Raw genomic sequence first — 23,001 nt, 5'->3', positions numbered from 1 at the left:
GTACAACACTTTCATTGCTATGATAACAGGATCCTATTACGTACCATTTCTTCTATAAAATTTGCCAATAAAGTTGTAGTCGAAACAATGAGAATAATTGTTAAAAAATGTCAAATTGTCCTTCAGTTTGGTCAAAAGTTAAGGACCCTGAAGCATGTAAGGGCCACTCTAACGGGAAAATACTTTTTATTTCTATATTTATATAAAACTCAAAGGTGACTGACTGATATAGTGATCTATCAACGCACAGCCCAAACCACTGGACCGATCGAGCTGAAATTTGGCATGCAGGTAGATGATAATATGACGTAGGCATCCGCTAAGAAAGGATTTTGATCAATTCTACTTCCAAGGGGTTAAAATAGAGGATGAAAGTTTGTAAATAATAATACTTCTTAACGCGAGCGAAGCCGCGGGCAAAAGCTCGTAAAAACATAAAAGTGAAAAATCATTTTTTCTACATATTTTTTTAAATACAACTTTAAAGTTGTATTTATATTTTAAAGATTATAAAATAATTAATAAGAGACTTACAATGAGTCAATTGACTTCTCTTGTTTTTCTATAGCCATCGATGTCTATCAACACGTAATATCTGTGCACCCTCGTCCGTCGTGTCCATTTGTCATCCGCGCCCATGACGGATTTCAATTACCGACCCTTACACCTCGCACACCGACCATAATGATAATAGATAATACTTTCATATTTAGCACTTATGCCGAAAACCTACGAAAATATGTCCTCACTAATATTATAAAATATGCGAATGCCTGTCTGTTACCTCTTGGCTTAATCGATATTAGGGTTGCTGAGGATTCCTCTTCCGCTTCCTCATAATGCGGAAGTTCCGCAATATTTTGGGTTCCTCAACCGTTACCGCATTTTCATAATAAAAAATAAAAAATCCTCTTCCGCTATCGCTTCCTCAAAATTTAAGAGGAATTTCACAGCGCATGCGCGTCGCGTATCTAATCATGGCAACGCACACGCCAGAGCCAGAGAATTGTATCATTCACTCATCTTTTTTTTGTGTGCGTGTGTTTTGTATGTTACTGAACTCCTCCTTAAGGCGCTGTGGTTGTTGCAACTGGGCATTTTCAAAAAAATGTGTACCCCTGGTTTTTACCTTGTCCCTTGACTTCGCTACAGATTATTTGTAAAAAATTACATACTAACATTTTGTAATTTTAATGTAGGAGCATAAACAAGTTTTCTTTTATTAAAATACATTCACGTTTGTATATAATTTTATTTAGTATGAGATTTATAAGGGTTTTTAAGTACCGAAACCTATTAAATTCACCTGTCCCCTTCCCAGAAGTTGTAACAAAATCTTTAATAACTATTTTTTTTCTTAAAGTAAGTTACTTAAAAAACATATGTTAGATTCTTAAATACTTAATGTATCAATTGAATGTCTTGTTATTGAAAAATCTAACATAATTTAACTACAAATTAATTAAAATTATAATCATGAAAAAACAACCCGGCCGGAATGTTCGGTTTAGTGACCGTTTTTTTTAGTTTTATAAACATACTACAAAAATATTTTCGGCACTAAATGATAGCACTATATTTCATTGTACATCGAGAAACTTCAATTTAAATTTAGTAGTTAAAAATCTGCTACAAGACGCGGACGCAGGTTGGATGGTTCTTCAGGAACGGTTTATTTGTTCAGATAAGTGACCATATTTTGTAAGCATTATTATACTTTCTCCAACTGTTTTTACTGTTGACACGTTGCAAAATTAGTTTAGTATTTAGTATAAAAAATGAAATTGTGATAACTATTATCGGTTATTTACAAACACTTTAAAAGTAAAAGAAAGTAATATTACGTGACTTCCGACTTGTGACTTTTCGTATGGTCACATATAATGGAACGGACAAGTCACAACAGGCGGAAAGCATAAGGCTTAGTTCACATTTTAAATAAATTATTTTTTTATTCACAGATTTTATTAAGAAAATTGGAGATTTTTAAACTGGTACGATTAACGTACAAATATATTTTTTATTACTTATGTGTTAAGGTGACGCCGCGTTAAAGTAAAAAATCGTTTTGGATATGTTTTAGATTGCTAGTTTTCTATGAAAGGCCGGCCCGGCCTCTCACAGAAAACAAGCAATGGAACAGCAAAAAATGGAAAGGGCGTAAGCGACAAAATAGTTTTGTCGCGTAATTTAAAAACCATAAATACATTTCATATAAGCTATGGGCAAAATAAAGTGTATGCTTGAACCAATCCATGTACATTTTTGGAAGCTTAAATCACTCTCTGTAGGGAAAAATAGGAATCCTTTTTTTTACACAGGTCTATTTGATTGATTATTCTGTGTTATAAAAGTTGACCAATCGTGTTATGCTATGGGTAAATCAAAGACAAAAACATGATAAATACTGACAATGAACTTTAATTTCTTAGCTTTAGTTATTGCTGAGAAAAATCGATATCGCTACAGCCAAATCATAAAGGCGTCGACTTTACTTAACAATAACAAATATACTATTTAAAATTTAAGTACCTAAAAGTTTTATGTTTTTTAAAAATTTTGATTTTATTTCCACTACTTTTCTATCAGTAAAGTTGAAAATCATTTTGTGTCGTTGATATTTGCAGATTTATAATAACTAGACATCAGATTATATGCATTTGCATACTTGCATATGCAAATGCATATAATGTCACTTTTTAGGCGATAGTGCATATTTTGGCAATTTTTCGTTGATAGTGCATATTTCGGTAGTTTAACTTCCATGGGCATTAAGATTGCAATCGGAAAATCTTGGTAGAAAATTATTATTGGCGTATAATAAATAAATAAAAAGTCTTTATTTCAAGAAATTAAAAATCCTGGATTTTATGAAATTATAAAAATTGGCGCTTTTATTAATGTCACTACCGGAAAAGTCTTCAAAAAAATAATAAATTTTAATATTAAGTGACTTTTGATTGTGCATATTTTGTGCATATTTCGACCATTTTTCGTGCATATTTGCATGGATATTTCGGCACTTTGATCGTGCATATAATCCGATGTCATTAATAACTTAGGAATTCGTAGACATGTGAACACATCTTTATGATTATGAGATGTTCGTCCCTCTAATTATTGAAGTTAAATCTATGAAATCAAAGAATTTTTTACTTTTATAAGTAGTGCAACAATAAAAATGTTTAAATAAAAGGTTTTTGTGTTATAAAAACTCCTTTAAATATGTTAAATATTACTTACTCATGTAAAAAAATGAAAAATAACCTAGTGGTTGGGTCACATAGTCACACTATGGATTAAAAATAATTGCTACTCTTGTTGATCCTTGAAATTATCTAAATTTTTTTTAATAAACAATTAAATATGCATTTCACTAGATTAAATAAACGAAGAAATCCATTTATTGCTGTATTTTTTTGTATTAAATTATATTTTACATTTAGTCGCACAACGGAATCTGTTTCGTCGAAAATTCGATTTTGTTTCAATAATATCAGAATAATATAACGTTTTCAGCGTTCTTTTTAACTTATTCCATTAGTTCAATATTTTTCCTTGTATATGACATTCAAAAAAAGGTAAATAAATGACCTTAAAAAATATAGACATATTTTTGCAAGGGTACACGTTTTTTTGAAAATGCCCAACTACGTAAAATGGGTTTTTTAAAACAGTTTTTAGTAAAGGAAATGTCATTATTTAAGTATAAAATAAGTACCGTTTTAAAATTGAGTAAATTTCCTATACACAAAGGTAATATCAGTACACAATTTGAAAAATTCTGCTTGATAGAAAAAAATCTCAAAGATGACTGTTATAACGCTGTTTTTCATAATTAAATCATTTTATGGCTAACTACACACTTTCTAGAAAAAACAAAAATGTAGTATATGTGTCGTAACCTAACGTAAACGATTTGATATATTTGATTTGTGTAATACTAAAAACAAAAGGTTTTTACTCCTATTTTCTATTATCAAGGCACGCGGCGAGCGCGTAACAGCCACTGTACAAGGCGCGCTGATATGAATGTTATTTTAATATGTCCTTAACGTCGATATTCGTACTGACAGACATCGACCTGCTAATTTTAGGGACTACTGGGCCTTAACTGCTGGACCGATTTTGATTATTCTGTATTGTGTGTGTTTTGTGAATGGTTTAGAATAATTATAGTTTGGTCCACTGGAAAATGTCCATTTAATTATTTTTTGTGTAGGTCTAGTTATGTACAGACAGGACAAAGGCTTTTAGGTTGGGTCCGCTAGTATTTATAATTTCCTATCATCCCATTCCTTACTCGCATCCTCTTCCTTAAAAAATATCCTCTTCCTCATCCGCATCCGCTAAATTTGCGCGTGACAATTCCTCTTCCTCCTCCTCTTTCTCATAATCACTTCCTCAACAACCCTAATCGATATTGATGAAATTCGGTTTCCAGATACTTGAGTCCCGGGAAAGAAGATAGGATAAAATATATTTTAAGGTAGGATAACATGAAAGATGCAGATATACAAACAAAAGGCAACTACGAGTAGAGGGTTTAAAAAACACTGAGTCAATCTCAGTACTTAGGGTCAGTTAACAAATCACATGTCTCATGCACGCAGGCGACGCGATGAGTTTTTAAGTGAGCCATTCAAAACTGAACTTTATTAACTACACTAGAAGATACATATTGAATTGACTGACTTTCCGCCCGTGCTGCGCTGTCTGTTCCTAATTTGAATGCCTCATTTAGAAATGCATCACAATACTTTTTTTTATAATAGAATATCATAGTTCACAATGAATTATTAAAATAAATAAATCATGCTGTTTTAGTAATAGGGTAATACCCTTAAACTACTGCTAAATACTTTTTAGGTTACATTAAAAATAATGTTAAAATAAGTAAAGGCACGTTGCAATGTACCATCGAAGAAATTGATTCATAGTCAGTAGACAGACCTTCGTCATTTGGTCGGATTATGTTTATCTAATGTATAGCCTGTCAAGAAAGTGAAGAAATTAAAAAGTGGCAACATCGTAGTGTCATCCCTTTTTTCTTAGATTGATTTGAAAGGGATGACACTACGATGTTGCCACTTTTTAATTTCTTCACTTTCTTGACAGGCTGTAAGCTGGGTTTGACATAACGCGACCAAATAACGCAGGTATAGTGCCCATGAATCAACTACGTTTATACGTGGGAGAGCCATGCTTCGGCACGAATGGGCTGGCTCGACCGGATAAATACCACGTTCTCGCAGAAAACCGGCGTGAAACAGCGCTTGCGCTGTGTTTCGCCGAGTGAGTGAGTTTACCGGAGGCCCAATCCCCTACCCTATTCCCTTCCCTTCCCTACCCTCCCCTACTACCCTATTCCCTCTTAAAAGGCCGGCAACGCACATACAGCTCTTCTGATGCTGCGAGTGTCCATGGGCAACGGAAGTTGCTTTCCATCAGGTGACCCGTTTGCTCGTTTGCCCCCCTTATTTCATAAAAAAAAAAAAAAAAAAAAAAAAACTACCATGATAGCACCTATATGCAACTTTACTACGTACGTAACACAAATCAGAAACGACCAATTTATCAATTACCGTTGTCATCAGCCATTCGGTTTGGAAGAATAACTGGCTCGGTATACCTTTATTTGGGTGAAGCCAATTAAGTACCGAGACTGGGTCTATTGTACCATCGCAAATCGGATCAATATTCAAAGTTATCCTTTTATAATTACTGCAGTTGGTATTTAGTCAAGTTGCATCCGATAATACGCAGCAAAAATGTGTAGTGTGGTATTTTGACATAATTTAACTTACAATGTCAAATCTCACAATGCATCTGATTTATCATTTAAATCGTCTCATGAATTGTTAGTCATAAATCATAATATTTTAATTTAATATTATGATTGTGGTAAAATTTAAAGTTCATAAATGTACCTAATATTAACAAGTAAGTAACTATTAAAAAACAAAAGCGCAACATGGGCACTTGTAAAGAAGAGAAAAGTGTAGCAAAGAAAATGCCTATAACCCGGTTTTTTTTATATTGTTGTGTTTTTTAGTTTAAGTTTAGTTTTAAGTTGTACAAACAAATAATTTTCTATTCTATTCTATTCTAACCGAGTATAGATTTATTGCAGCAAAATGTATGGTTACCGCGCGACATAATAATTTAGCGCAATGAAGCGAAGTTGTGGGCAACGTCTCGCGCTAGTAGAAAATAATCTTCCTGGGTCAACTTTTCTTAAAATACAAGCTCTGGGTGGGTTGTACCAGAGGCGTGGTTAAAGTTAAAGTTATGGTTATAGTGAAGGCTAATTTTAACTTTGACCACAGAATTTGACAGATGACAGCTCTGGTCCGACAAGGCTATAAATGAACCAGGGCGGGGGCGCTGCTGGTAAAGGAAAACTGTCAAAAATGGCGTTTTTGTATGATGACAGCGTTAGTTCCTTTTTTCGCCACGTTCATTTAAAACTTGTCGAGTTCTTTGATTATGTTTAAATATGGCGTCCATTTTTGACTTTAACCATAGATAAAGTACCTCAATGACTTTAACCAAAGATTTGACATGCATTGTAGTTAAAGTTACAGTTATAGTTAAAGTAAGTTGGTGCAACCCACTCTAAGTGTAATGCATCATGTGGCCACAATAGACATAACGACCAGTAGTTCGACTCCAGAGAAACGGACAGGTTTCAATATCTGTCAAATTCGTCGAGTTTCACTAGGATTATGAACGGAATGTGCCTCGCGCTGGCTGATATAATTTATTTTTAAATATTTAAAATAAAGATTTCAAAATTGGATTCTGACAATTTTAATCGCATGTGCCAAAACACAAACAACAATACGACCAAAGAGGAACACGTCCATCGAGTATGTCATATTTTTAAATTCGTAGGTAACAAGTTAACAACCCTAGCGACGATTTTCGTCATAATACGTCAAATTTAAAAATTTCAACATCAGTTCTAAGTCGGCATACTCTATCATTCTGTCTACTCTGATGTTGCGATTGCAAAGTATATTTTTATGGTTCGAAATTCGAATTGAAAAAATATTGTCCCACAAAAGTTCACTAATGCCATCTTGTGGTAAATTTCCGCCTAAAAAGTTTCTAGAGGCAATTTAAATTCTCTTCAATCTTATAAACCTAATTATTAATATGAGGTTTATGAAAAAAAAATCAATTATTTTGTGCATATTGTCTTCATTAATTATTAATTCATGCTCAAGACTTTTAAATCCCTAGTTTAAAAGTCAAAGTCACGGTACTAAATAAGCAAGTTTAATAAGCGCCATCTTTAATCGAAAACATTGTAACTATAAGTATTAAGCGTCTTGCTGGTTTGCCTTGTCGTCAATAGGTGGCGCTCTATATAAGAGCAACGAAAAATAAATAAAGTTTTTTTAAGTTTTAGAATTAAACCTTATTTTATTTTCTCAATATTAAGCAATTGTACAAATATAAAATAAAAATCAATGAAAAGGCAGCATAACAACTGTTTATAATATAATATGTTGTGTTATAATATAATATTTTAACCATATTATAATTCCGCTTTTGAAAAAATCAAAATTTAAAAAATACAGAATAATTCTTAGGTCTATTAGGTGTGCTAAAAGCATTAATATGTAAGGCTAGGGTCAGTGTTAGTACTTTATAAAAGTTATGTACAGTCGTGCGCAGAATGCTTTATTTTTCCGTAACAATGTGTTGGCTGACATTGACTGATTACCGCTCTAAACTACTCCGCTTTAAAGAATTCTCAAGAAACCGGCTGATCATTCAATGGCTAGTGCTAATTTATAAGTCTAGGCAATAATTTGTTATGTCTGGGTTACCTTCATGCACAGACGGTATATGTATTTTCTCTGAATTTTTGCACACTGAATTGGACTTCGAAGAACCTTTTTTTTTTTTTTAAAACAAAATATTATTCATATGAATAATTTTAAATGTTAATAATACAACCGTCAAATATTCCAAGCAGGAACCATAATAGTACGGGAGCCCTAGAACAATTTTTTGATTACTATCAAGCAAATTTTTATGAGTAGCTTCATTTTGATAAGACAAACAACATTTTTATCTGCGAAAAATCTCGAAAGTAGTAGCTAACAAGAGATAGAAAGGATTTCATACTTTGATTTGATGGTCCTAAAATATGGATTCTTCTATTTGTAGGACAATGTTACTCTTGAATTATGTAAGTTCTTTTAGCCTATAGCTATATAAGTACAAAAAATCCATATTTTAGGACCATTAAATCAAAGTATGAAATCCTTTCTATCTCTATTAGCTACCAGTTTCGAGATTTTTCGCAGATGAAAATGTTGTTCGTCTTATCAAAATGAAGTTACTTACAAAAAATTTGCTTGATACTCGTAGTAAAAAAAAAAAATCTAGGGTTCCCGTACTATAATATTTTTTTCATAAAAAAAATCGCGTCACTTTGTCTGCAATCTTTTCAAAATACATCGGCAAGCCTTTAGGTAATTACATAAAAGGTAACATTATTAAGTTGTTATGAATATTGAATTGCCAATATTTTATCCGATTGGAAAACATTCAACCACTTTAAAAGTGGGTTTGAGCGGAACATTTCAATCGTTAAGAGGCTTAGTGGTCACAACTCACAACCACAGAGTCAATAATTTATTCCTCAACGAACCGACGACTAATACGATTGTTTTATATTGTGTATAATGAGCTTAAGAAGTTTACCTTTGTTTTGATGATACCACTAAACTGCCTTTGGGGTTTTGATGTTTTTTTTTTTTACATTTACTAGGTCTTTAAGTTAAAACTCTATTTATATACAAACGTATCTCGTAAAAAGAACGAGAAATAATATGATACGATACAAACTTGTTCAAGTAATTCTTACAACCAGCCAAGTAATTTTACTTTTTGAGTTACCTATGGAAAAGTAAAAAATGTAGTGCTTAGTATTAAATATTGTCCTTATTTGCATTAATTTATAAACTAGATGACTGCGGGTCGGGCGTCGGGTCACCTGATGGAAAGCAACTTCCGTCGCCCATGGACACTCGCAGCATCAGAAGAGCTGCAGGTGCGTTGCCGGCCTTTTAAGAGGGAAAGGGGTAATAGGGGAGGTAGGGAAGGGAAGGGAAGGGAATAGGGGAGAGTAGGGAAGGGAATAGGGTAGGGGATTGGGCCTCCGGTAAACGCAAGCGCTGTTTCAAGCCGGTTTTCTGTGAGAACGTGGTATTTCTCCGGTCGAGCCGGCCCATTCGTGCCGAAGCATGGCTCTCGCGTTCGAAATATTAGTATGGATTTGCTAGGTTTAATTATTGCAAAAAGATATTGCCTCCAGAAAACCCGGATATATTCAAATCCCGGGTGCACTTAAGTCCCGGGAGCACACCCGGGTGTACAGGATGAATATCGTCGGCAGTCGTCAACGTGTTTCACGTCCAATTCGATGCACGGCTTTGTCACGGCGATTTGTGTCAGCATTGTTCCTGGGGTTACTCCAGAGGTGAAGTTATGTGTTATGAGGCCGACCATACTAAAGCTTACGTAGTAACTAAGTATTTAGGGTGAAGCCAAACGAACGTAATTTGTTGTGAGTAGCAAAATTTCGGCTGGTAGAAATACTGCTGCATTCAGTTTCAAACAAACGTCCTGTTTGATTTGCAGGAGCGTAATTTTGTGAGTCATGTATGAAAAGATATTTACGCGACCGAAATTCTGCGACTCACGACTCCCAAAGTTACGCTCGTTTGGCCTCACCCTCAGTACTCCGTGACAAAACCTTGAAGGGTCGCTTACTTCATGGTAATAAAAAAAAACCAAAATGTGTGTAATAATATTTTCTGTACAAACAACGTGGAACTTTAAACGTGGGAGAGCCATGCTTCGGCACGAATGGGCCGCCTCGACCGGAGAAATACCACGTTCTCACAGAAAAGCGGCGTGAAACAGCGCTTGCGCTGTGTTTCGCCGAGTGAGTGAGTTTACCGGAGGCCCAATCCCCTACCCTATTTCCTTCCTACTCTCCCGTATTCCCTTCCCTTCCCATCCCTACCCTCCCCTATTACCCTATTACCTCTTAAAAAGGCCGGCAACGCACGTGCAGCTCTTCTGATGCTGCGAGTGTCCATGAGCGACGGAAGTTGCTTTCCATCAGGTGACCCGTTTGCTCGTTTGCCCCCTTATTTCATAAACAAAAAAAAACTTTTTCTTTAATCTTCTAAAACATCTGATTTATTAGTTACAAAATGTTTTACAGTAGCCTAAACCCTAGTAGTTTTCATGTAAATGAGAAATACTGTAATCAGGGCGAGCAATGGCAAAAATTCGATGGAAGCGAATTAATATAAAAACTAGATGACGCCCGCAACTCCGTTGCGCCAAGATTCGTTTATCGCACGGGAACTGTACATTTTTCTGGGATAAAAAGTATCCTTAGATGTCCTTTACCAAATTTCTCCATTTGCATTGCTCCATACCATTTCAGCAAAATCGGTTCAGCGGTTTGGGCGTGAAGAGGTGACACACAGACAGACACATTTTCGCATTTATAATGTTAATTATAAAAATAGTATGAAAATATAAGGGATGAATTCGGACAATTTCGTTACATAGTAAGAATTAGCACTATCGTTTTTTTGGTGCTAAAGAAGGCAGGTTGCTAACCCTGACGTCGCTGCGACCCATAAGGATCTATTGTGACTCCTTCGCACTATAGTATCATCCCCAACCCTATACTGCTCATAAATTGAACGATATGGTTGGGGTTGGTGCCAAGAATTTCCTCTGTGGATGAGTATTCGTGGCGACCAAGGTGCCTGTTCCTGCTCTGTAGTAGAGCAGGACAGTCGAGGAGAAGGTGAATAGGTGTTTCATCCTCCTCCCCACAGAATCTGCAAGTGGTTATGCTAAAAATACCCATTCTGTTTAGGTGTTTGTTGAGCTTGCAGTGCCCAGTCAGGCTTCTGGTAAGGATTCTTAATTGGTTCCTACCCAAGGTGAGCACTAATTCTGATAGTTTCTTGTTGAAGCCAGGAATTACTGCCTTGGAGTGTTCAAGTGCTTCCTTAGCATTATCGTACTTTTCCGTAATATCTAGGAACCTTTAAGGTCTCGTCATGTCGGTCTAGATCTAGAAGGATACGGACTATTCGCCTACGACTCCATTCTTATCGGTTTCTTTTACCTCTTATATTCTTACGATCGGAGTCCAAATCCCTACCATATAAAGGCTACTTTTTATGAAAGAAGGGGGCAAACGAGCAAACGGGTAACCTGGTGGAAAGCAACTTCCGTCGCCCATGGACACTCGCAGCATCAGAAGAGCTGCAGGTGCGTTGCCGGCCTTTTAAGAGGGAATAGGGTAATAGGGGAGGGTAGGGATGGGAAGGGAAGGGAATAGGGGAGGGTAGGGAAGGGAATAGGGTAGGCGATTGGGCCTCCGGTAAACTCACTCACTCGGCGAAACACAGCGCAAGCGCTGTTTCACGCCGGTTTTCTGTGAGAACGTGGTATTTCTCCGGTCGAGCCGGCCCATTCGTGCCGAAGCATGGCTCTCCCACGTATAAACGACAAAGAAACAATTTAACTACGACAAAGAAACAATCATTGCCACTGCTTCCGATTCATACTACTATACAACCATTTAATACAAACAGGTAATGAGAAGACTCATCAACAATTACATAAAAATACATCGGAGTCAATCCACAAGCACCACGCGCCGCGACAATTGAATGAGCGACAGCTCGGCCGAGCAATCCATTATGCAGATTCGGCACCGATTGCGGCATTGTCGCCGCCGCACGCCGACTATTACGGCCCGCACCGTTTTATGGATATTGCGTGGATTAACGATTGATTGATGTCGATAGTGTGTCATAGGTTTTATGTTACAGGTAAATTACAGACTTTATAGATAAAAAAAAAATGAAAAAGATCTCTGGATCTTATCACTGTGTACAGACGCGATGTTACTTTTAGGTTAGTTCTTTAAACTCAAAGTGAGTAAACAGAAGAACACAAAGTACTGTATATTTTGTGTAGGACTTTTTATAAGATAGGTAAATATTAAGGAAAATCTTTTGTCTTTACAAACAATTAGGCTGTAGGTCTTATAGGATGTCTCTATATTGGACATTGATGTAACTTGACCATACAAAAAATTTAAAAATCCACTACAACCAGTATCTATGATGTGGCTGCAACGACATGGATATATCCATAGGTCAAATGCGACACACCGCATAAATATAGAACTACCGTTCTAGCTTTGCAGAATTATAGCATATCGTATTATAGCATTAGGATACGCAGTAGGATAAAAATCTAAAAAAATATGTTACAACTTACAACTCCCAGTCAAGTGGGTTGTGGGTTGAATGTTTAAAATTTAATGACTGCTCAATCTAAAGTAATTATAACTTGGAAAGTATATTTTTATTGCTTTATTAATTTGTAACTATTTCTTGGTGGAAGCTCTCACAGAGTTCAGTTTCGCTATGAAAAAGTAATCACCTGCTCAACTTTTCTTAGAACGCTTATTAATCGCGCTTAAAAATTCATCCATTGCCAAAAGAGAAAACTTTCTGTACAAATTGTAGAGTAAAGGAATAGAGCTAGCTAAACTTTGCGACTTAAAAAAGCACTAACAGCCACTAATTGTTCATTTACAGCTATGATGATCATCTAAGTCTATGAGAACTTAGAAGATCATCATCAATTTTTTTTTATATGTAATAAGGGGGCAAACGAGCAAACGGGTCACCTGATGGTAAGTAACTACCGTCGCCCATGGACACTCGCAGCATCAGAAGAGCTGCAGGTGCGTTGCCGGCCGGAAGAGGGAAAAGGGTAATAGGGGAAGGTAAGGAAGGGAATAGGGGAGGGTAGGGAAGGAAATAGGACAGGTTAGGGAAGGGAAAAGGCTAGAGAATTGGGCCTCCGGTAAACTCACTCACTCGGCGAAACACAGCGCAATCGCTGTTTCACGCCGGTTTTATCCATAGTATTGTACCTACAGGCTTAGGCTTCAGTCAGTCAGAAGTAAAACCAGCGTCGCCACTTCCAGGTTACAACCTAATAATTATTTATTAATTATCAATTACGTGCTACCAAGTGGCTCAATTGGTTGAGCGTGTGGCAGCTCAAGCCGGGGGTCGCGGGTTCGAATCCCGCCGACGGAACAAAAAGTTTTCAATGTTCCCGGGTCTGGATGTGTATTAAATATGTGTATGATACAATAAAAATCTTAAATATATGTATAGTATAAAAGTATTAAATATATTTCCGTTGCCTGGTACCTGTAACACAAGTCCTTTAGGTACTTAGCACGGGGCCAGACTGACGTGGTGTAAAGCGTCCATAGATATTATTATTATTATTAAGTGCCAACGGTATTTTTGGTATTTGTAAAAATCTTATTATGTACATAATTCATATAGTTACTAAGACATAAACGGCAATAGCTCAAAGTCACGACAAAATAGGGTTACCATAATGAATGTTTAGTGCGGATCTCGGATTCAGCCAAATCCGATGTCCGACCTCCGGCCTAAGGACCGGCCTCATGAATATGTAATTATTTCTCCGCTATTAATATTTTTACCAGCGCTAGTGGCGTTGATTGCCTCTTGAATTTATTATCTAACTCCACGATAGCCCGTTCCCGTATTTATTAAGACCACCTGGCTCGACGCACCGAGTGAGTTACGACCACCACTCCGCTGATAGAATATTTTATTTCATCCCGTTGTTTACGCAAAATTAATGCGTCAGCGACTTTCGTAATAAAACCGGAGTGAGTTGTCTGAGTACTTAAAGCGGTATGTTTTAGTAAATTCCTTTTATAACTGCTATAAAACGTAACAGCCTCCGTGGTCTAGTTGTATAGAGCGCTGCTCTTGACTCGGAGGTCGTGGGTTAGATTCCCGCGTTGGAAACATGTTATTTCCAAGTTTGGTTAGGACAATGCAGGCTGATCACCTGATTGTCTGACAAGTAAGATAATCCATGCGTCGGATGGGCATGTAAAAAGTCGGTCCTGCGCCTGATCTCTCGCCAGTCGTGTCGGTCGTCCGTCCCACTGGGTTATGAGAGTAAAGGAATAGAGAGTGCTCTTGTGTACTGCGCACACACCTGGGCACTATATAATTACTCCTGCGTAGCTGGCCTGGTTTCAATGAAACCGGCCACCGTCATCGAAACCGGTGTGGGAGCTATTAAAACGTAACAAATATATCTTGACAACATCTGTGGGATAAAAGTGGCAGCCTGAAACTTCAAAGGTAGATTTTTGACCGAGGGTGTATACTTGGTCAGGCCGAAGCCTACTGAAAAACACTGAAAAAATCGACAGTGCAATTCAGGATCTTAGCGCTTATTAAATATTGGTCCACCACATATTATCTTTATTATATCGATAGCTTATAATACTCAGAAAAACTTAACAAAGATGGATCACCAAGTAGGCATCATAGGCAGTAAGCCACACACCGATTCAAAACGTATTGCACACGATACCAAAGATTCGAGTTATCTTCAACATGCGCTCCGCACGTACCCTCACACATTACAGATTTTAAAACAGAAATCCGTATTGGTGGAGTGCCGAAAATACCGGAAAACCGACCTATTATCCAGATTATACGAATTGCATCATCCAATCCATTCTCGGGCTGAATGGCGGATGTGTGCCCTGTAGTGGTATTTGTGCTGATTGCAAATATTACAGTTATTAGATAAACCTCGGGAACGCAAATGTTTGCGGGTTCTGCTCATTAATGTGATGAGTGGCCCGGGCTGTATGCGTCAATCAAATATATCGCTTTATTAAGCGTATGTTTATGCTGTTTAGGAGTAATTACTTAACAATCAGCCGTGGGGTCAGCGTTTACTCTTCAAGTTAATCAGCCGTGGAGCAGTTAGCTACAAAACAGGCGAACCAACATAATTCAATATTATTAATAAACTGGATACAAATGCATAACGTTATAAATCAGGTCTCAGGAGTCAGAAAACAAATAGCATAATATAGGATATTTAGATTACTTAGTTCACATTTCAACAAAATAGTTTGTTTAAAACAGCTAACAATTAAAGTAAGTAAGCTGTACTAGTATTCAAATTTATGTAAGTACCATTTTCAATCCACGGTATGCAATTGCATCCAATATGTACAGTGACCGGTTCAAAAAAATCGACTATTTTTTTTTTCAAAACCCGCAGTGAAATATTTATTTATTGTACACTAAATACGTTTTATCTTACATAGACCTTGGGACCTTTATCTCGGATAAAGGTCCCAAGGTTTATGTATTACAATAATGTATCATGTAGTACAATAATTAATATTAAGTACGATACCGAATCTACCGATTGCTTAGCAGTTTTCAGAAAATATTGTTTACCTTTCAGGAGGTACCACCGCCCGCACTAAGAATAATGAAGGTATTCATACAACAAAACTTACGATAAAAAGCACGAAAACCTTTTCCATTCATACCAGGTACCATTGTTTCGTGTTTAATTAGGCGCGAACAAATTCGTGAGCTGAGCAAATGGCCCCCGGTGAAGATCCTTTGTCCTTTGAAATGGAATTCACAACTTTCTTGTGTCCGTACCATTCCGTACCGTCGACTTTGAGACCGCACTTCAAAACGATTCCATTTTAATAACTGAATGTGGTTACACTATATTGTTTTTAAACATACCCATCCAATTTTTATACTTAATAATATCTTAAATATATAGTATAGAATATAGATTCTCGTGTCACAATGTTAGTTACCGTACTCCTCCGAAACGGCTTTACTGATTTTAACCAAATTTTATATTATGCATATTCAGTAGGTCTGAGAATCGGCTACTGGCTGCTTTTTATATTGATAAGTGCATTTGTTGAATAAATAATAGTAATTTAATACAACTCGAGACTGACGGCGACCATTGTTTGTGCGACGACGGGATATCGATGGACTTATTTAGTCACTTCAATAAAATAATATTCTGTACAAATAAAGAACTACATTAAAACTACCTAGGTACTACTTGTTAAACTAACATGTTACTTAATAATTTATATGGCAAAACAACGTTTGCAGGGTGAGCTAGTAATATTATAAAGCTAAACAGATTGTTTGTTTGAACGCGATAATCTCAATAGTTACTGGATAGATTTTAAAAATTCTTTCATTAATGTATAGCTAAGACGACCATAAAGCCGGTATAAATAGTCAGTACTTAAGATGCATCTCGGTCTCAAGACGCGGTTCGGCTCTATGATTGGTCCAACTTTTGACAGCCAACCAATCACAGAGCCTAAAACGTGTCTTGAGACCGAGATGCATCTTGAGTACTGACTATTTATACCGGTCTAAGGGCTTGTAGGCTATGGATATCAGGGGAGGAGCCGGGGCGGACCACTAATAAACCAACGTAGGCAAGAAGCCACTATATTTTTTATAGCTGCAGTCAATGCTGCAATAGACCAATGCGTGCTCCTCTTCAGTCCACACGTTCGAAATACCTTCTTTGAGTCCATCATGGGTTAACGCATAACCGCATACATAGTTAATACGACTTTTAGTGGGTCTGCCAACCTCCAAAGAAATGTGACTCCGCCACAACTGAATATTATTAAATACTAATTTTATATTAGACGCAGTAACTAGAGTCAAGAAATGATCGCGACTATAAATGGGCCTTGATTTGGGATAGATCAGGTATCATTTTACTGTTAATTTCTACGTTTGTTTGATCAAAAGCCAAAACATCGAATTTCCATTGATCATGGCGTTAACTTTTCCTCGTACGAAGATGTCCGTCAAGTGTACGAACCTGTCCTTAATTTTGGAATCGTTAATCACTAAAACCTGAGCAAATCCCACAGGTGACATTTTAACCAGGCTGTAAAAACATGCGACTGAAAATAAAGTAAATAAAAAAAATGTTTTCATACATCTGTCCCACTTGCCTTTGAAGTATACCACACAATTTGCCCATTACCGTGTGCCCTTACGTAACAAAAAGTAAAAACCCCTAGTATTTCGACCGTTTTAATGAAAACACCAATTACAACCCTTATTATCTCCCGTACCCTTTCTAGAACTTTCGTCGCGTTTTCAATTATAACAGGCGGTAATAATAGTTTATATTTAATTTATTGTGTTGTCTTAGGTCCCCCCAACACTATCCACTTGCCCGTTACTTATAATACGATCCATTGTTTAAATAGTAGACGTTATAGATGCTATGTTTTGTTATTATCTAATTCGTGGGAAATCGATGTGACAATGTAGATCTTTTACGTTCTTTGATTAGTAGAGTTTTAATATTTCTTGAGTAGTCAAAACTCCCACAAAAGAACATAGGCGGTACCCAATACCTAATAGTGTTTTTGTGCGATTCCTGTCCAACAAACGAAGTTGCGGGTAAAACCTACGAATATTTAATGTTTGATGAGCATTGTAGTTGCGTTTACATAATTTAGTTACAAAAACTTTTTTGTAACTAAATAGTATGATGTTCATGATAAACTTTTCAATTATCAACGATGAGGCTGCATAGAGGTGTTATTTATGAACCATATATATTTCAGTTGAATAACATTTGAAAGCGAACCGGGAGGGAACTAGTTTAGTTTGGCTGGCCCTCCGGCGATCCACCTTACCGAGTGCTTTGTGAATTTACTTTACCTTTCAAAAGTAAATTCCCCTAATTGAAATGTATATTTCAAATAACATGTATGGAAGTTTTATTATGAACATTTCAAAGTTTAGTGATATCCGACTGTCATGATGTAGCCACTGTTCGTTTCGGTTTAATTACAACCGTAGTTTTCAGTGGAAGGCTATTTATTTATGTTTAGCACCAAATGAATGCAGATTAGAATAATTACTAATTAATGAGCAACTCGAGTGTAAAAATTACAGGTGTAATTAAGTATTTATTCCTGTAATTTTCAGATTAAACAATGTTCAATCTGACAAAGAGCATAGAGTGCTTACCTCAGAACAGGAAACAAAATCTTATCGTCGTTCATAATTTTATTTTAAAGGGTTTTCCAATAGGGACTTGACAATTTTGAATTAAGTTTGTGGACGCACCTTTTCTCACATCGAACTGTTACTGTCATTTTACTCATTAGACATAACATTTTTATCATGTTGAAGTATACGAACGAACAACGTCTGCAAATCTTAAAAATTTATTACAGAAATTCGGAGTCGGTGGCCGCTACTTTAAGAGCGTTAACTCCGATTTTCGATCGTAATTTCGCCGAGCAGACAGACATGATTATGGATTATTTTGGCCCGAATTAGAAGATATGGACTTGGATAGCATGAGGTTTCAATAGGACGTCACCAAAAGCCACACATCACAAATTACAATCGATTTATTGAAAAGCAAGTTTGATGAGCGTATTAGCTCAAAATATGGAGCCTCTGCCGTACGATTTAACGCCTCTAGATTTTTTTCTTAGGGGCTGCGTCAAGTCGTTGGATAAGCCGACGCCGTTGGAAGAGCTCAGAGCCAAAATTAAACGCGAAATAGCCAAATGTTTGGCAAAGTCATACAAAATTGGGTTCAAAGAATCATCGCTGCAAACGTGCCTGCGGTGACCATATGAGCGAAGTCGCGTTCCATTAAAAATATCTCAAAGTATTTTAATTTTATTTTGAAAAAAAGCTGTCAAGTCCTTATTATTGGAAAACCCCTTACATCATCTGTCATTTGACGTTTTCGGCATCCATTACACGGTAGGTTTTGCTGTCAGTTTTACCACAGTCATGGCTGTAACCATAGACTTAATATATACTGTCGTATAGACCACCTGACAACCCGAAAATGCGTGACCATTTTCGATCTGTCAATGTGTGCGTGTGCTAGTGAGGTATATTTTACTATCGATAGTATAGTATTTTGTTATCGATAGTAGTCCGTTCGAGTTATTTTACCTGAGTTTCTATAAGAAATAAATAATATGCAACTTTGACAGATTTGTATTTCAAATTAGGTATTATAAATTTTAATTGGCAAAAAAAGGTGACGATTGAAAAGTAGATACACATTTTCTTTTGGAATGATTTTTCAATCGTCGGATATGTTATGACATGAGGTTCTTATAGGGGTAAATAATATACACATAACACATTATAAAGTTACTTATTTATTACTCAGGTAAAATCTATCTGGTAAATCAGCCCTTACATTGAAAGTAAACGTTGAAAGTAAACAACACACTATACTAGTATATTATATTTTATTCTTATTATCATAATATTTTTTATTACAATTATTTTTAACCGACTTCCAAACAGGAGGAGTCTAGACGTTCGGCTCTGGATATATTTTTTATGTATGTTCAACGATTACTCCGCCGTTTATGAACCGATTTTCAAAATTTTTCTTTTGTTGTGCATTGTATTGTTTCGAGTAGGTATCATGTTCACAAAAGTGGTGGTCTGGTGATGGAAACCATGAGAAATCAAGGTGACTCCTTGATATTCAAATGGGAACATATGGTCCCAGAAAACGTTCAAAATCTTTCGATTAATAACCTTCTTGGGATTCCAACCAACACGTCCAATTAATTTCAGCCATTTTCCTCTTATTAGAGGATCTTGAGGGAATCTGTAAAACAAATGATTATGATATATAAATATAAACCTTCCTCTAGTTTTAGAGTCACTCTATATTATAGTAGTTATATTATATAATAATATTAGCTATATAATACTATACTATATTATATTAGTTAAAATAAGATAATATGTCCTTTTTAGTTCGGCCGCACATTATCCGAATTTCTGATAACAAAAATTCGGACGCCCCGCCCCGCTCATACATTTTGACACGTCAGAAATTCTTTTAGTATGATGGGTCTACAACAAAATGTATGAACAGAGTGCGTTCCGCCGGGCGGCCGAATTTTTCTGATCAGAAATTTCGGATAATATGCGGCCGGGTTTAAGGTGATAAATATAAAGGTAAATGATTTTTATTTTAGTTTTATGTTATTGTAAAATATCGATAAGCATATCGATAAATTTGATTCAAGCACTAGCGTATGTGTAAAAAAATTTGATGAAAAATGTTTCTTCAAAATTTGTGTAATATAAGAACAATAGTACCTTTAGTTACGCAAAATATGAAAGTAAAAGGGAGGATTCACAATATTTTATTAGAAATAGAGAACTAAAGACAGAATATAGCAAAAATAAACAAATCGTAGCAATTAGGACATGAAGATTAATTACCTGTGAAATGTATATTTTTCAGGATTATTCTTATGATTTACACTGCAAATACTTACAGCACAAGTCACAATTTTTAAATATTATAATATTTATTCAAAATAACAAACAAATTGAACAATATATTACAAATACCGAAAGGGCATAAAAACGACTGACGACTTTTGACGACCTGTCAAATGAAAGTGGTTACAATTTTCATTAGACTGCCTCTCTCTTTTCATCTTGTTATAATTCCATAAAGGATTTTCTTCTCTCTCGCACTCTTTGTTGGTCTTTAGCATTATAGGTTTATGGCTGTAACTGATGGATAACCTACCGTGTAAGAGCTTGGTAAGAGCGTGACAGACGGTTGCATGAAGTTGATTGACGAAAATCTGGATATCTTGATTTTTGAGTGAGTGTTGTCACATCTGGCAAAATAGGAAAAAAATTAGAAACGTATTACCTATGAAAATTTTGGCATTGACTGACAATAAGACTGAAGAGAATTGAGTGACCGTCTAATACCATTCGTCAGTCCATCAGTCACCATCAGTCAAACATAATTCATGATTGACGGATTTAACTGTCGCTTGCATGAGCGTGTAATGGATGCCTAGAAAAACGTTTTTATCGCTTCCATTGATAACCATTTCTTAGTATGGTTAAACTGCACTCGGTACCAACACAAGTCGATACTTAATATTGCAGTATTGCAGCTTATAATAATTCAAACGCATCAAAAATGATGGTACAATCGTATGCGAACTAATAACGTATCCAGCCCAGGTATCGGCTTGAAATTGGCCTCAAAATTAATTTCCTCGTTTTGGCCTCATCAACTTAGTCCACAAGTGTGGCAGGTTAGCCGCGATAAGCGCTCATTCCACTAATGTCGCCCGAATCACCTCATCGACATCTGGAGCGATGATTTTGCGTTAGCGCTACCACAGAATAAGCTGCCTAGGTACAGAGCAATGTAATTCAGTGTGTTATTTTTTTTAACGGGCAAAAGGCCCACCACACATTCCCACCACTGCAACTCCTGTGTCGCCAGGATCAACAGTGGCAACCAACCACGAAAACCCTTTGATATGATCTCAGGTATGCCCGAGGGACAAGCTAAATCTGTCTTGGGACCCGCAACGAAATTAATCAGAAGAAAGGTAGTAGGAGTAGGAGATAATTCAGTGTGTTAGGGTCAATTCAGAATGCAACGTGTTACGTGACGCGTAGATGCATTACTAAATTTGTATGAATGTGACAGATTTGCATGATGTCTCACGTCCACGAGATCTGTCAATTCAGTATGTATTTGACAGATTTGCAAGACGTTTCACGCTCACCAAATCTGTAAATTCAGTACATATTTAGAATTGCATCTACGAGTCGCGTTGCGGTCTGAATTGACCTTTAACGTTATAATTTTAGTCATTTTGTATCTCTTTATGTCAAACATATAAGAATCATACTCAAAGTAAAAATGTAATTTTTCCCTTCCGCGATTTTCATTATCAACAAATTGAAATGCATTGGAAATTCAAGTTTTAATGAATATATTACATTTGATATATATAATTGAATATTGTATAGCACTAATCCGGTAATGCCCTGTAGTTGTGTAAATAATAATTCATATTTCGGGATTTCGCCCCGGCGAAGCTCAACGGATTTCGCCATTAGGCTTCGTGAATGAATAATGAATTTAAATATTACATCCATATTTTTATAACATCCGATATTTTATATTTGTTGTATTTTTCTTTTATCCATAAGTCGATTGAGAAAACTTTTGAACATAAAAAAAAAACTAAACTAACATTACAAAGAGGCAAAAATTGTAAGTCCTTAACAACGTCACCTACGTTGTAAAGGATAAACGACTATTAGGAAGGCACTGTATACAGTACAAAAATTTCAATATGTTGAAAAACGCTAAAAGCTAGCTTAATTATTTTTTTAGGGTGCTCTCAGAACTTCAATTTATTTCCACGAGACGATCGCTACGTACGTAGAGTCTACGGCGTAGGCTCTGCGTAGAGCTACGTAGTTGGTCACGTCTAGTAGTATGTTTTTCCACCACCAAGCATCTGTCGTGTGGTGTGTCACATCAAAGCCAATTTTTTTGGAATATGTTTATTGTTTATGTATTAAATATTAATTTGAAATGTATTAATTTCACATATCGTAGTAAATTGTTTATCAGGAGGTTGGTTAAGACGATCCGCGATCACAGAGAGGCAATTACAGTCGCTGAATTATTAAGGAGGCCCAACCTCTAGTGACGGCTTCCTGAATTATGAACCAAATGCAGATGAACTCGAGTTCAAATATTAAAATATATTATAGCACATAAATATTCCATTGCTTGCTCAGAGAAACTTATATGATTAGGTTCACTTTAATCAAAAAGTGATTGCTAAGTCCATATGTTTGCTATTTCAGGTTTTGAGACGTTGGTTGGTCTCAACGTCGGCCCACGATGGACAAATGTAGGCGATTACAAAGCTGTTAGGAACATATTCGTCTATAATAATTGTCGATTACGTATACTGTGTGTAATGATCGACGTCGATTAAACATAATGTAGAAAGATACTAATGGTTATCAGTCGTGTGATTAAATCATCTTAATTTTCTGTAAGTAGGATTATTGGAAATTAATTTATTATATTGGCTAAGTCCTAAGCCTTTGTACGTTATTATTATATTTGTACATTATATTTATAATAATATTTTAACTTTAGCTTTAAATATAATATTATTAC

Source organism: Aricia agestis, chromosome 10, assembly GCF_905147365.1.
Source record: "Aricia agestis chromosome 10, ilAriAges1.1, whole genome shotgun sequence".
In the NCBI taxonomy this organism is placed as follows: domain Eukaryota; kingdom Metazoa; phylum Arthropoda; class Insecta; order Lepidoptera; family Lycaenidae; genus Aricia; species Aricia agestis.
The sequence above is the reverse complement of the archived record's forward strand: the minus strand, read 5'-3'. Positions refer to the sequence as shown.